The sequence below is a fragment of the Argiope bruennichi genome, chromosome X1 (assembly GCF_947563725.1).
Source record: "Argiope bruennichi chromosome X1, qqArgBrue1.1, whole genome shotgun sequence".
Taxonomy (NCBI): domain Eukaryota; kingdom Metazoa; phylum Arthropoda; class Arachnida; order Araneae; family Araneidae; genus Argiope; species Argiope bruennichi.
This window is the reverse complement of record NC_079162.1, coordinates 126926863-126940170: the sequence shown is the minus strand read 5'-3', so window position 1 is coordinate 126940170 and position 13308 is coordinate 126926863.

The following is a 13308-nucleotide window of genomic DNA, read 5'->3' as shown; positions in this document are numbered from 1 at the left end:
TAAGAATAGGATTAGAGCATCTTATTTAACTGGTGATTGCTGTTGAAAATTTATTTGAATGAAGTGGGTAGAAAAACCTTAAGGCAGAGGTTCTTAGTATTTAAGTCGATGGGATTCAACTTCTGGAGTCTGTTTAATTCGTATCTTAATTCCATTATATTATAAAAATATCTCCTATAATTTTAAATAATGTAGTCTCATTTGGGATTCTTACAATAAATACAAAACCGAAATTCTAAGAACAAGTATAAACTAAAATTATATGTTACTTATTCAGAAAAAAAAAAATATTTGCAGGATATTTTTTCATCCTATCTAAGTAAAATGTTTTACTTTCCTAGTTTGAAATCCCAATAATATATATATATATATATATAATTGAGCAGTTGCGTGGCCGAATAGAAGAAACTTGAAAATTTTAAACTTCGATTTATTTCCTCCGGGAGGCATATTATGTACAAGAAGCGAGGATGAAACTGGCGTTCGTTTACATTGCGATACAGGAGCAGAGGAGCAAAGGGGATCGAAATTTTCCCTTCAGTGGTTTTTACTGTGAGATTCTGATAGGGATTTCTTTGACACGTGTAGATTTAGGATAGGGTAAATTTAGGTATTTTTAAAAGAATGTGGTAAGCATTATAAAGAATTTTATCCCTTCACTTGAAGCGTGAAAAAATGCTGAAATGTTGAGACTAGAAGTTTTATAGAGCGCGTGTAGGATTAATGAAACAAAAAAAGTAGGAATTGGATCAGGAAATAAGAGGACATTTTAGAATGAAATTAATATGGGCTAAATTAAGATAAAAATTAGAAAATTAATTAGGACTTAAATTAGATTAAGACATATCATTACACACACACACACACACACACATAGGCATTAATAATATGTCTGAGTGTAATGACATACTAAGCTCACTTCATTTTGTTTTACTAGGCATAACTTTAGAAAGAAAAGTTTATTTGAGAATAAATATATTCGTGAAATATAATTTTATTGAGAATATCTCGTTACACAAACTTAAAAGAACTTTTTAACGAGTTTTCTGAAGAACGTGATATTTTTAATGGCTCTTTTAATGGTTTTTTTTAATGTAATTAAACGCTTACGTTTCTGAAATCGTTAATGCGCTTTTAATCTATTTATGATTCGGTGTTTACAGCTTCATTTTTTGCTTCATTGATGCTCATACTGTGTCATGCACTCTGTAAGTTCTAAATCATAACTATTTTTTCAAAATACACATTCACTGTACATAAATAAATTTTTTACTGAACACTTTAAATATATAATTTTTTTAAATTGGATAATAAAATACATTTTTTTAAATTGGGCGAACAAGCAGTACAATAGGTTTTGTGCAGCGCTCCCTCCACCTTGTAATTATTGTGGAGTTACATTGACTGTATAACACATTTCAATAGACTGTGCAGCTTTCAATATGCATTGGTTGAGGTTTTCTTCACTCAACTACGTCTTTTTATTAAGAAAAAAGATTCATATTTTAATCTGCTCATGTACTTGAAGGACATTTAGAGGGATTTTCGGTTCTTGTTTTAGTTTTTTAAATTCGTGGTTTAATTATACTATTACCTATTTATTTTTTTATTGCTCAGTTATAATTATTAGTACATTTATTTGTAAAACACGCTCTTAGTTTTCAGTGCAGCTTATCTCCGGCGAGGATCTAGAGCCAGAAACAAAATAAAATAAGATATAAGTAATGCACAAGGACATTATTCGCAACGTTTTAAGTAATGAGCTTTTCAATTATTGCTTCACTGATTCCAATCCTCTCTAACCATGAACGAAACTGAGGCACTCTGTGAGTTGTAAGTAACAGAAAGTCTTCGCCTTAGAAGGATAATTCGCGAAATAAATAAAATATTGCAAAATGGAATTAGAGCCATTCCGAACTTTCCTACATTTCGATAATGAATTGTTGTTAGTCACAGGAAAATATAACCTTTCCGGTCACAGTACATATATAAAGAATCGAACACATACAACTTGCAATTTGAATGCTTCCGTGTGTTTTTGCGATTTTTAACACAATTAATCACTTCTGCTATCAAAAGTAAATGCATTTTTTTCTAAAGTCTTTACTGCGCCATGTTTTTGTAACAGCTATACTTTGATCTTTTGCGAACTGAGACTTTGATGAAAGGTATTTGTGTGATAAGATAGTACTACCATGGAAATGGTAAAAACGTAGCTTAATTCGATGTATGAATAAATTGGCATCCATTTTAAAGCAAAAATGACTAAAATTATTGGAAATAGAAGAGTTATTATTTTTAGAGATAATTTATGTATTGAATTTATGATATGGTAACTTTCAAATAATTAAGTTTTTTTTTTTAATGCTACGAATTAACTTTGTAGTTGAAGCTACATTTTATATCTAAAGAACTGCAATGCATGTTTTACTAGAGGGCAAAACAGAATTTTCATGGGATACGACAGCTAGAAGAATATTCTCAAACACCGACAAGAAGGTGGTTGAGAAGTTAAGCAACATGAAATATCAAATGAATCTATTTTTATAAGTTTGGAGACGTTAACATAGTCGTATTCAGAATAACCCTGTTATTTCTCTACGGATTGCTTTTCATTTCATAATTTTTAACAAATGCACTCGTTTGCCTTAGGTTAAAGGTCAGCAAATAATTTTTCAAAGCAGGGTTAATAACTGACAATTTGAAAATTTTTAATTGCACGTTGTAATTAATAAACAATGGAGACTGCAGAATATAAAGTCGATTATTAACTTTCAATCTATCAATCATAAGTAGTCACATTCTGTTTCTGATTGCAAGATGAATATGCACATAAATTTGTATTGAAAATAAAGTATATATTGGATTTAAATGTAAAGGAATGTTAATAAATGAAATTTATGGTGAATTATTTTCTTTAACTTACTTAATCGAATGCTATTTTAGCTCTCACCGTGTTCATTTCTTTCATACATGGCCTTTCATTTTGCAAGGTGGACGACAAATATTACTCAAATAATTTTAACCTTTTAACAGTTATCACTTTTTCACTTTTATTTAATATATTTAAACTGTGCTTTTGTTTGTGTTAAACTTTTTGATGCAGTATCTACTCAAATAATTTTAATCCTTTAAAAGCTATTCACTTTTTTACTTGTTTTTTTTTTTTTTTTTTTTTGCCTGTGCTCCTGTTTGGGTCAAGCGCTTTGATGTAGTATCATATCATTGTTCTCGCATTTTACTTTTGTTTTAAAATTTTGTGACCTTTATATTATCGAATTTTATCCATTTATTATTGTGTCATCATATTATATATATATATATATATATATATATATATATGTGTGTGTGTGTGTGTGTGTGTGTGTGTGTGTGTGTGTGTGTGTGTGTGTGTGTGTGTGTGTGTGTGTGTGTGTGTGTGTGTGTGTGTGTGTGTGTAAAATCTAGAATCTAATAAGAAATATTTTGTAATCTTCTCCTCGTTTTTACTTTTTGTTTTCAACAGTATAGCAACATGGTACGTAGGCCAATAAAAACCAAAATCTAAACAACTTACACGTAATTATAGTTATATAATTAATCTCTTAAGAGTGTCAAAGTTCAACTTATATTGGTATTATTTGAAATAAATTTGCAACCTTTCGAATGCATCATTGTTTTGAAATCCAAGATTTACGGAGAACATTAAAATGATGCGCTAATACGAATAAACAAATACAAATGACTTTTACTGAACGAACGAAAAAGTTGCACTAAATTATGGCTGATGTTTAGATAAATAATGTGTGGTTTAAAGGCATCTTCTTTCTTTGTATCTTTCTTGATAACAAATTTTATGAAGTAAATAAACAAACAAAAAACAATCAGAGGCACAACAATATTTAAAAAATAAAATCCTGCCTGTCAACGTGTAAAGAGAGGCGTGATGATTGATGTTTGTCTCGCTAGAATGTCCATATCTAGAACAACAATTCTTGTGGGTGTTACACAAACCACGATACCAAGCGTTATGAGAACCTACACAAACCTGGGAAAGGTATCTTCTGCGTAGCGGAACAGTGGGCGAAAGTCGAAGTTAGCCGACCGAGATAGATGAGCGTTGAGGAGAATAATTGCCCGAAAACTTAAGACTACATTCCCACTGATAATCTCCGAGATGAATACCCATCTTAAGAGTCTCTTATCCCCAAACATATTTAACAGGAGCGCTACATGCTGAGATTCTTCATGGCAATGTGTCCATTACATGTCGTTAGTGTAGTTATGGAATGATAACAATGGTGTCGAGTCCATTGAAATCTGACAAAACAGCAATGGGAAAAAGTAAGCCGAACTGACGAATCATATTTTATATTATTGCAGACCATTGGCGAATATCGGCAAAAACATTTGATATTAACTGACTGACTCATTTTAAGAAATCTGTAAAGAGCCGTGTGGTGTACTTAATAGCTTGGCGTCTTAGGGCATTTGTCTGAAAAAGAAAATCTCAACTGAATATTAAGGCAATATTCTTGCAGATCAATTCCATCCTATGCTTCAGAATCCATTTCCAGAAGAAAGCTCTTTATTACAAGACAATAATGCTTGTGAACATGGTCTGCTGTCTTCAGACATGATTAGATGAGCATAATGAAACATCTCCCATACTGTTCTCAGTGGCCTGATATGAGTATTACAGAGCATTTGAAAGTTTTTAGGGAACAAAGTTCGTGTTTGGTTCTCTCTTCCAAACACATTACCGGGGCTGCAGTGGCCTGGTGTAAGGTCTCGTCTTTGGCACCGTTGGGTTTCAGGTTCGACACCTGATTCCACTGAAGAACCTTTGTGTAAGCGGGTCTGGAGCACGTTAAATCCATCGGGCCCAAACATCCTCCCGCTTGTATGGTGTGGAAGCTTGGTAAGGGAGATGCCAGCTCAGGTGTCATGCTCGTCATCCGACCGCGGTTTAAAATTACGAGGTGCGTCCCAGAATAGCCCTAGTGGTGCTTTAAAACGGAACGTTAATGTAACTAAACCAAACCAAGCACATTACCAGAAATAATTCTGAATTCCCTGGACTTTGTACAGAATTTTTGTTTATCAGTCCCACGCGGGATGTAAGTTGTAATTCGGCGAAGAGTGTGTAATTCTTACGTGATAAATTTTTTTCGGTAAATTAATATTTGGGCGAAACATTTATATATTTTACGATGTTAAGTTATGATTCCTACTAAATATTACTGAGAATAATTCTTTTGATTCTTCCAGTGAGTGAAATGCAATAAAAGATAATGCAAAACAGCCTTTGAAAATTAGGTGTTAAAAACTGCAGACATTTCAAACGGCAAATTATGAACAATTATAATAATTAATATAATTAAAAAGGAATCAGATATAATAATCACAATACTTTCCAATACATCATTTTTGCAGGATTCAATTTAACTTAACTTTTAATTAAATCAAACTGAAAATGCAAAGGAATTGAAAAAAGGAAGCTATATCTAGCATTTTTACTACAAAGTGAAGGCAAAGTGTGTAGTATTTCTTTACGAAAATTTGTTATGAATGACTTTTAAATATCATACTTTGGGAAGTCTCAAAATGTTTACTGACAGTTAAATAAATGTCCTTTTTTATTTAATATTTGCTACTTAGTCAAAGCACAACTAACAGATCCTTTTTGGAATTCCCAATGAAATTACCTTCATTGCCGTAATTATTTTCATTCGAAAATTTAACCTATTTTCTTGGATTTTTTGTGACAGTGCTATATTACACATATAAGAGTAGAAACATGCAAGACTGTATACTGCTACGAATTCAAACAATATGTGTGTAGTTTTCGAACTAAGTTTCTGGAGTAGGAAGTTCGATGCAGTATTATTTTTTCAGTTAGATGTGTATTTATATTTAATTACTACTATTTAATTATGTTGCAAATTTAATTTACTTCATCTGAAAATTCAACTATTTCACTTTAGAAGCTGAGATTAATAATACATATCCAGCATTTTTACTACAAGGTCAAAGCAAAGTGAGCAGTATTTCTTTATGGAAATTGATTTGGAACGATTTTTGATTGTCAGACTTTGGGAAGTCTCAAAATGTTTATTGAAGGTCAAATGAATTTCCTTTTTCATTTAATATTTGCTGCTTAGTCAAGACACAACTAATAATAACTACGATAATGAAATAATATTCATTGCGTAATTATTCTCATTCGAAAATTCAACCTATATTTTTTTATTTGAAATGTATAGCTATTCCCTCGACCAACAAACGAGTGAGTGACAGGTGGAGCTGTTAGAGAAGCGCGTTTGGAATTCCCAATTCAAGGCTTTTACAAGGGACCATTCCATTATTATCAACTCTTCAAACATCAGAAAGGAAGAAATAACACGCTCTAATGAAAACTTGTAAAAAATACAAGCGTTAGAACTGTTGAATGACAAGAAAAGAAATACTTTAAAAAGAAATCTGAAAGGAAAAAATAAAAATAAAAAAAAGAGGTAAAAGAAAGAAAGAAAATATGGGGTGTGATTAAAGGCAATGAAAGACAAAGACAGCCGCAGAAAATTAATTATTAGTTGTGTACTGTTACATTAATCTAAATACTCTTTTGTGTAGATTTACGCATTCAGATTATGTAGAAATACGATCATTTTCTGTAGAAATTATTATTTTAGAGGTCATCTAGACGCAATCTTAGAAAGTGGAAAGCACGAAGCAGAACAATGCCATCTGCAAGAGATATGAACGATTGGCGCTCCACTACAAGATATTTTTATTCCATTAATGTTTTATTGCAAGTTCAAAATCTCTTAACTTTTTCGAATATTCACTATTTTAAAATATTTTTGAAAATCGTAAAAAAAAATTCTTCTTAACCTCTGAAAAACAAAGCAGAAAACAATCCTTATCAAGATTTTTCTAAACTTAATTTTATGGAATACAAATCTCTAGAGTATGCGAGAATAGTTCAGTGAAGGAAAAAACAAAACAATAATTTTAAAAAATTAAAAAATTTTATGCAGTTGTTTGAAATAGAAAAAAGACTTGGGGAAAAAAATCAAAAATGATTTAAAATTATTTTACTTGTTTTTAGAAACTGTTTTATTTATTTTTATTATTTGAAACTATTAGAAACAAAGAGGAATAAAAATATCTCCCTACTTTGTAAACTGATATAAAAACAGAATTGCAATATCTCTTAAAACAATCATTACCCCTCCCCCCAGTACCTCTCTCTTACAAATCCAGTCACAAATTTTCCCAGAAGCATTAAAGCATCGTTTTTATGACTATTAAATATGAATGAATTCTAAGATCAATAAAAGCGTTCTAATTCCAAGATCAATAAAAGTGTTTTCTGAGGTTGTTGTATTTTCTTTAAATTCCTGTCAGTTCCCCTAAAATCATCGTGAATAAATCGAAATGCTTGGTCTACGAAAAAAAAAAAACTCTCAAGAACACATTTAATTTATTGTCAAATAGCTATTCGATATATTATCACATGCAGAATACAGTAAAATATAGATAAGTAGAGAATATTTATCAGATATTTATGTTCCTGTCAGTCAGATAAAAAGTAAAAACTCCTAAAAGCACGATAAAGAAACGAATAATCGTAAAAACGAACAGCACTGTGAATAAATTTTAAACAGCTTGTAGAAATAAAGACTGATATCTTTTTTAGATTAGATTCGTTTTATATGAAAGTTCTTTATTTTAATAAGGATTTTTTAAACCATTTTTAATTCCCAACAAGCGTTTTTTTTTTGTGTGTGTGTGTTTTTCAAATTACCGAAATTAAACCCGTTATACTTCATTTACTCCATTTTAAAACCCTGGGTCTTATAAACCCAGTACGAATTAAAATAACTTTTAGGCTACATATTTCACAAGTAAGCATAAGTTTTCTTGCACAAAATATTTGCTAAATTTAAAGTTACGAATTTGTTCGATTTCTTTTAAATTCCATTAAAGAAATCCATTCGTTTGTCTAAAACCTTATAATCTGAAAGAAAAAGCCTTGTTTTCTCCTAAAGAAAATTAACAATCACTGGTCTAGAATATTATTTTATAATTTAGAAACGATTTTTTTTTCCTTAAAAAAAGATTAAACATTTTTACGTTTATCCCTTTTTTTTAATTTAGTAATAATTTGTTTATTTAATTAAAAATTCTTAAATCCTAGTTACGAATCGTCAGTCGAATCAATAGAAAGATTTAGGATTGATACAATAAGAAAGAAATCATTTCAATTGATAACATCATAAATTCTGGACATGCCTATTCAATCAAATGGCACCTGGAATCGGCACATTATTTTTGTTTTAGAAAGATTCAATTATATTAACAATCACTCCACTATTTTCAAATTAAAAGCTTCCAGAACTGACTTCATTGTTAAATATGCCAAAAAATCAAATAATGACTACCTCTTCAGAAATCTGTTTTTATATGTAATTCATCAATATCTGTTGGCATTGGCAATGTAATAATGGGGAAAAAAAAACACTGTAATAACAGCACTTTGCATATCTTGTAAGATGCCTTTATTACTATTAATTATAATCGATAAGTCAATTTTCCTTTTCCATTTTGTCATGATGTGCATTGTTTTTAGTTTCTGAAAGAGAAAAACTCTTTGCTATATAAGCCTAATACATATTAATTTCTTTAAAATTTACACCATAAATGTTCTTTACTGTATTATACGGAAAACGCAAAAAATAGCAAAATATTACAATTTTAAAGCTAATTCGAGAAGCTAATTTCGATTTAGCTTTGCTTCAGACAAAGTATGTTATAATGACTTTAACATTTTTCTAATAAACTTAAGAAAAAATGATAAGTTTCAAATGTAAAAAGTGTAATCTACAGGAGGGAAAAAAATCGCTTAAATTGGTATTTTCAACGTAATCGGACACCTAAAATTTACTCTAGAATATTAATACAAAATTAGGTACTCATTAATGTCTTAAAGACATAACTCGTCGAAAATCCTTAGCAACAACAAAAAAAAAAAAAAAAAATAGCTGGAATAAGAAGTAAGAGCGTCGAACAATTAAATTTTGAATTTTTTCCCCGCAATCTTAATTTTGGAATCAAGGATAAGAAATGTTAATTTCCTACTTCTTACGGAAGGGGTTGTACCGTGGCCGGTGCCGATTATTTAATATTTCCATGTGCCTTCGGGTGGGTCGGAGTAGATGTTTATGGTATCCTAATAAATGGAAATATCAATACTTGTTAAAAGATTATATAAAGATGTATGCCATCAAGGTGGAATTTTATGGCGTATCAGTATTAAAATTATAGAGTTTGCCTGTTGAAAACTCTCTTCATTTCAATTCTATGTGATTAGTTAATACTTTACCATAGAGAAGATTTTTTACAGTTTGTTTCTCATAAAGGTCAAAGATGAATGTACTTTTGTGAACATTCGAATTAAGACACAGCAATCATTTCTATGTTTCGTTATTTCAAATTGAGAAATCATTTTTATCTTCCTAGTATCTTTTTCCTCTTTCAAAATAAAATTTTTAAAAAAAGAGAGACAAAGATAAGAAGACAGACTCCGTGAGAAAATACAGGCTGCATTTTTCTTGTCCATAGAGAAAGATAAAAGGAGTTCACGAAAGAAGACAACTGTATTAAAGCAATCTTACGTGAAGTGGGTAATGATGAGAGCATACCGAAGGATTAAAGGGGAAAAAAGGGAATCACCCTCTTCAACAACGCCATGACATCATAAACATTTGCATTCATTATGATAAACAATACAGGCGCACTTTCTGTGGACAGTATCATTCAATTATTAAGATATACGTGCGACTTGCTATGTTTGAAGTTGAAATATCTAGTGCTGAAAAAATATAAAAGTACAGAATTTACATCTTGGTCTATGAATGAATTTTAATTCCCATCTTATTAGTAGCATATAATGTTATTTCATTCCGTATGAAAATGCAGAGGTCGCTTGAGATCCTTTAGGTTATCCAAGGTGGCCTTTACGCTTTAGATTAATCACTACTTTGACTAAACTGCGAATTTAAATATAAGGATTTCTAGAATTCGATAGATGAACCCCTTCACAGACACTTTAGTACTTCAAAAATTTAAATAACTCGGTAAAAATGAGATTGTTTATTTTGATACCAATAGATGGCATACTCTTCATTCTCGGATTCGGAAAACTACCCGTATTTGAACATACGTCTAGAGGCTTTAGTTCGTTAAAAGGAAAAAAAAAAAAAAAAAAAGAACGAAAGGAAGGATGAAAGGAGGAGATGTTTACATTTTTACATTTAGCAACAGGGTGAATTCGGATTAATTGTGGAATTAGAAGGCTTCGTAACTGCTCATTTTTCTGCGTGCTACCCTTTAGCGAAGCACAATCTTCGAAAAGTACTAGTTTCGGGATCCTGAAACGAATAGTACTTGAGGGTAACGAAAGAAAGGGGGGGGGCAGGGCTTGCGAGAGACTTGTGGGTGAAGGGTGGTATCGGATGCGAAGGCATCGAATAAGATTTTTCGTGTGCTTTGTGAAATAGCTGCCTTGTATTCGATTTTTGATGAGGAGTTTAGAATTGCATGTTGCAGTATCCTGACTGAAAATATAGTATTGTGCAAGAAATGGTAAATAAAAGAATTACAACTCAAAATCTGGATCCTTTATTGAAGAATAAACCATTAAACACACACACTGAAATAACTAACAGGAAACCCATTTGAAAAACTTTTATTTTTTTCCTTCATCATTACACCGCAAGAGTTAATTTCTTAAGTTGTTTATCATTTGTATTTTCGTAAAGTATCGTGGTTTTCTTCTACAAAGCGAAGAAAAATAGCCCGAATTCCATTGCCATAGAAATAGACATAGAAGCAAGGAAAAGAATGATTACACCAGATAATCAAGACAATTAAAAAGAGTGGACAATTCGAAGAGCAGCTTTTGATGAATATGCTCGTGGTTGTAGAAGAAAGCAGAAAAAAAAGAAATAGACAGAAAAAAAGTAGATCTAAAAGAAAAAATGAGGAAAGAAAGAGAGAGAGAAAAAAAAAAAGGAAATAGAAAACAGGAGAAAAAAGAGAGACATGGAATTCTAACTGTCGATCCTGCTGTAAGAGAACAAAAAAAAGTAAAATAAAAAAAAAAGTGAGTAATCGTGCAGTGAATAGTGAGTTTAGTGAGAAACGGAAAATTGATTTGCACAGCACATTACGAAAACTTGATTCAAAAACTAGTTATTATGAACTTTTATCTTATTCCGTTTCAGAGACAAGCAAAAACAGCAGACATTGAGAAAAGATATTGTGTTTCACATTATATTGGATTATTACCAAGTGAAATGGCACAGATTATTACAAGAAAAGAGGAATTGATTGGAGATCAAAGCACTCTTACTGTAAAGATAAAAACTGACACCAGAAAAATTTCAGCTGTTATTTGTGAAGCATAATAAAGCACCAGAAAGAATGTGAGGTGATTTTGCATATGAAATTAAAAAAAAAAAAAAAACTATTTCTGCGAGTGAATTTGTGAAGTAAATCTAAGAAACTTTGAGGATTTATCCAACTTAATAATAACTGAACCGATCAAGAAATGTCAAGAAATCTTGAAGAATTTGCAAGCAGGTGACTATGAAAATGTTCAAAATGTTGTTAAAAGGGTTAATGGAGTTTTTTGGAGAAATCATTCAGACAGGCGCTTTTGTTATTAGATGAGGAGCGAAGGAACAGGAAGATTTCGCTCTTCTACGGTAAGGGAAGAAAAACACAAGGCTCTTAGAAGAAATCAATACAATGTCAGAAACAATGCTTGCAAAGATTGTCGTGTCTACGCATTATCTTAAAGGCAAGGGACTGTCTCAATAGATATCTAAGATCATCATCAATATCTTAATCGCACTTTGATTATTGCTCCCGTATAGATTGAATAAACTCATCACTCGTATTTCAATTCATAAACAGTAATTCCGATTCTTTAAAATGCTCCTTTAAAGTCGGAATAATGGCAAATTCTAGCTCTAGTGATACTAATATGGACCTCTCTGTTTCGTCTCCTTTGAAATCTACCATTTTTTACGTGTGATAAAAGTACTCGTAGGTAAAATGTGCAGAAAGAAATGACGCTGTTTCTTTCATCTTTATCTGGAGTGCTGTTAATGGCGGTTTACCTCGTTGTTATCCAAAATATCTGAAGGACTATCTTTGTAATAAAATTGCTTCCTCAAGAGAAATTAACTTCTCAAAATAACCCAACAGAATTTTGCAGAATTATCGGAAGTTTTTTCCATTACAAAATCCTCTGATACTGCCTTAGAATGATCCAAAATTGATAAAATTCTTATATTCCTGTAAAGTGTTCGATGCAGAATAATAGATAGCATCATATCAAGATTCCTTGTGGTGGACATTCCTACTGTTACTTCATTCTGTTATTCATTGGAATTGTCGTGGTGTTAAAAACAAAACGTCGTGGCTCAAGTGCCATCCTTTCATTAAAACAAAAGTTCTTATGTATCAAAAGACTTTCCTGAAAAACAATGATTCTTACATGTACAAAAAGTTTGCCAATAAAAACGACAGTAATAATGCTTGTAGTAGTGGTCTTGTCATTGCTATTGACAAGTCGTGGCTTCCTTCGAAAAATAATTTAAATAATCTTCCTCATTCTGAAAGTGAAATTCTTAGCTCTAAAATTTTGCTGCAACATTGTCCTCTTATCTTGATTAATATCTACTCTCCATGTGGAAATTTTTCATTACCGATTTTTTGATATACAATATCAACACTCCTTTCCTGATCGCTGGTGACTTTAATGTGTATTTCCGTCAAGAATAGGTAGCTTTAATGTACATTTCTGATTGGAATAGCAGCTATCAGTTTCGAAATTCGAATACTTAATATCGATTGGATAAAGATCAATAATAATGTAGTCTTAAATAATCATGGGCATACAAGAATCGGTCTTTATATGTCTTCACCTCTCTTGGATTTATCCTTGGCTTCTACAGATACTTTTTCTGGCTCATATTTTTATGCCCATCCCGATTGTTTTTATAGTGATCACTTTCCTATTTCCATCAATGTGAAAGCACTTCATTTTTATTTGATTTCTTATGGCACAAAAGCCAAGATGTTGACTGTGCTGCGCCAAACAGAGAGATAAAATCATAGCAATATGAAAACTTCAATTTGAAAAGACGTTATCTTTGCATCTTTTGTTTGTTTTTGCATTAATTATTATCTTTACATCTTTCATTCTCAATACTTTGGGGTAGAGCTACAAAGCAATTTAAACAATTAGCAACT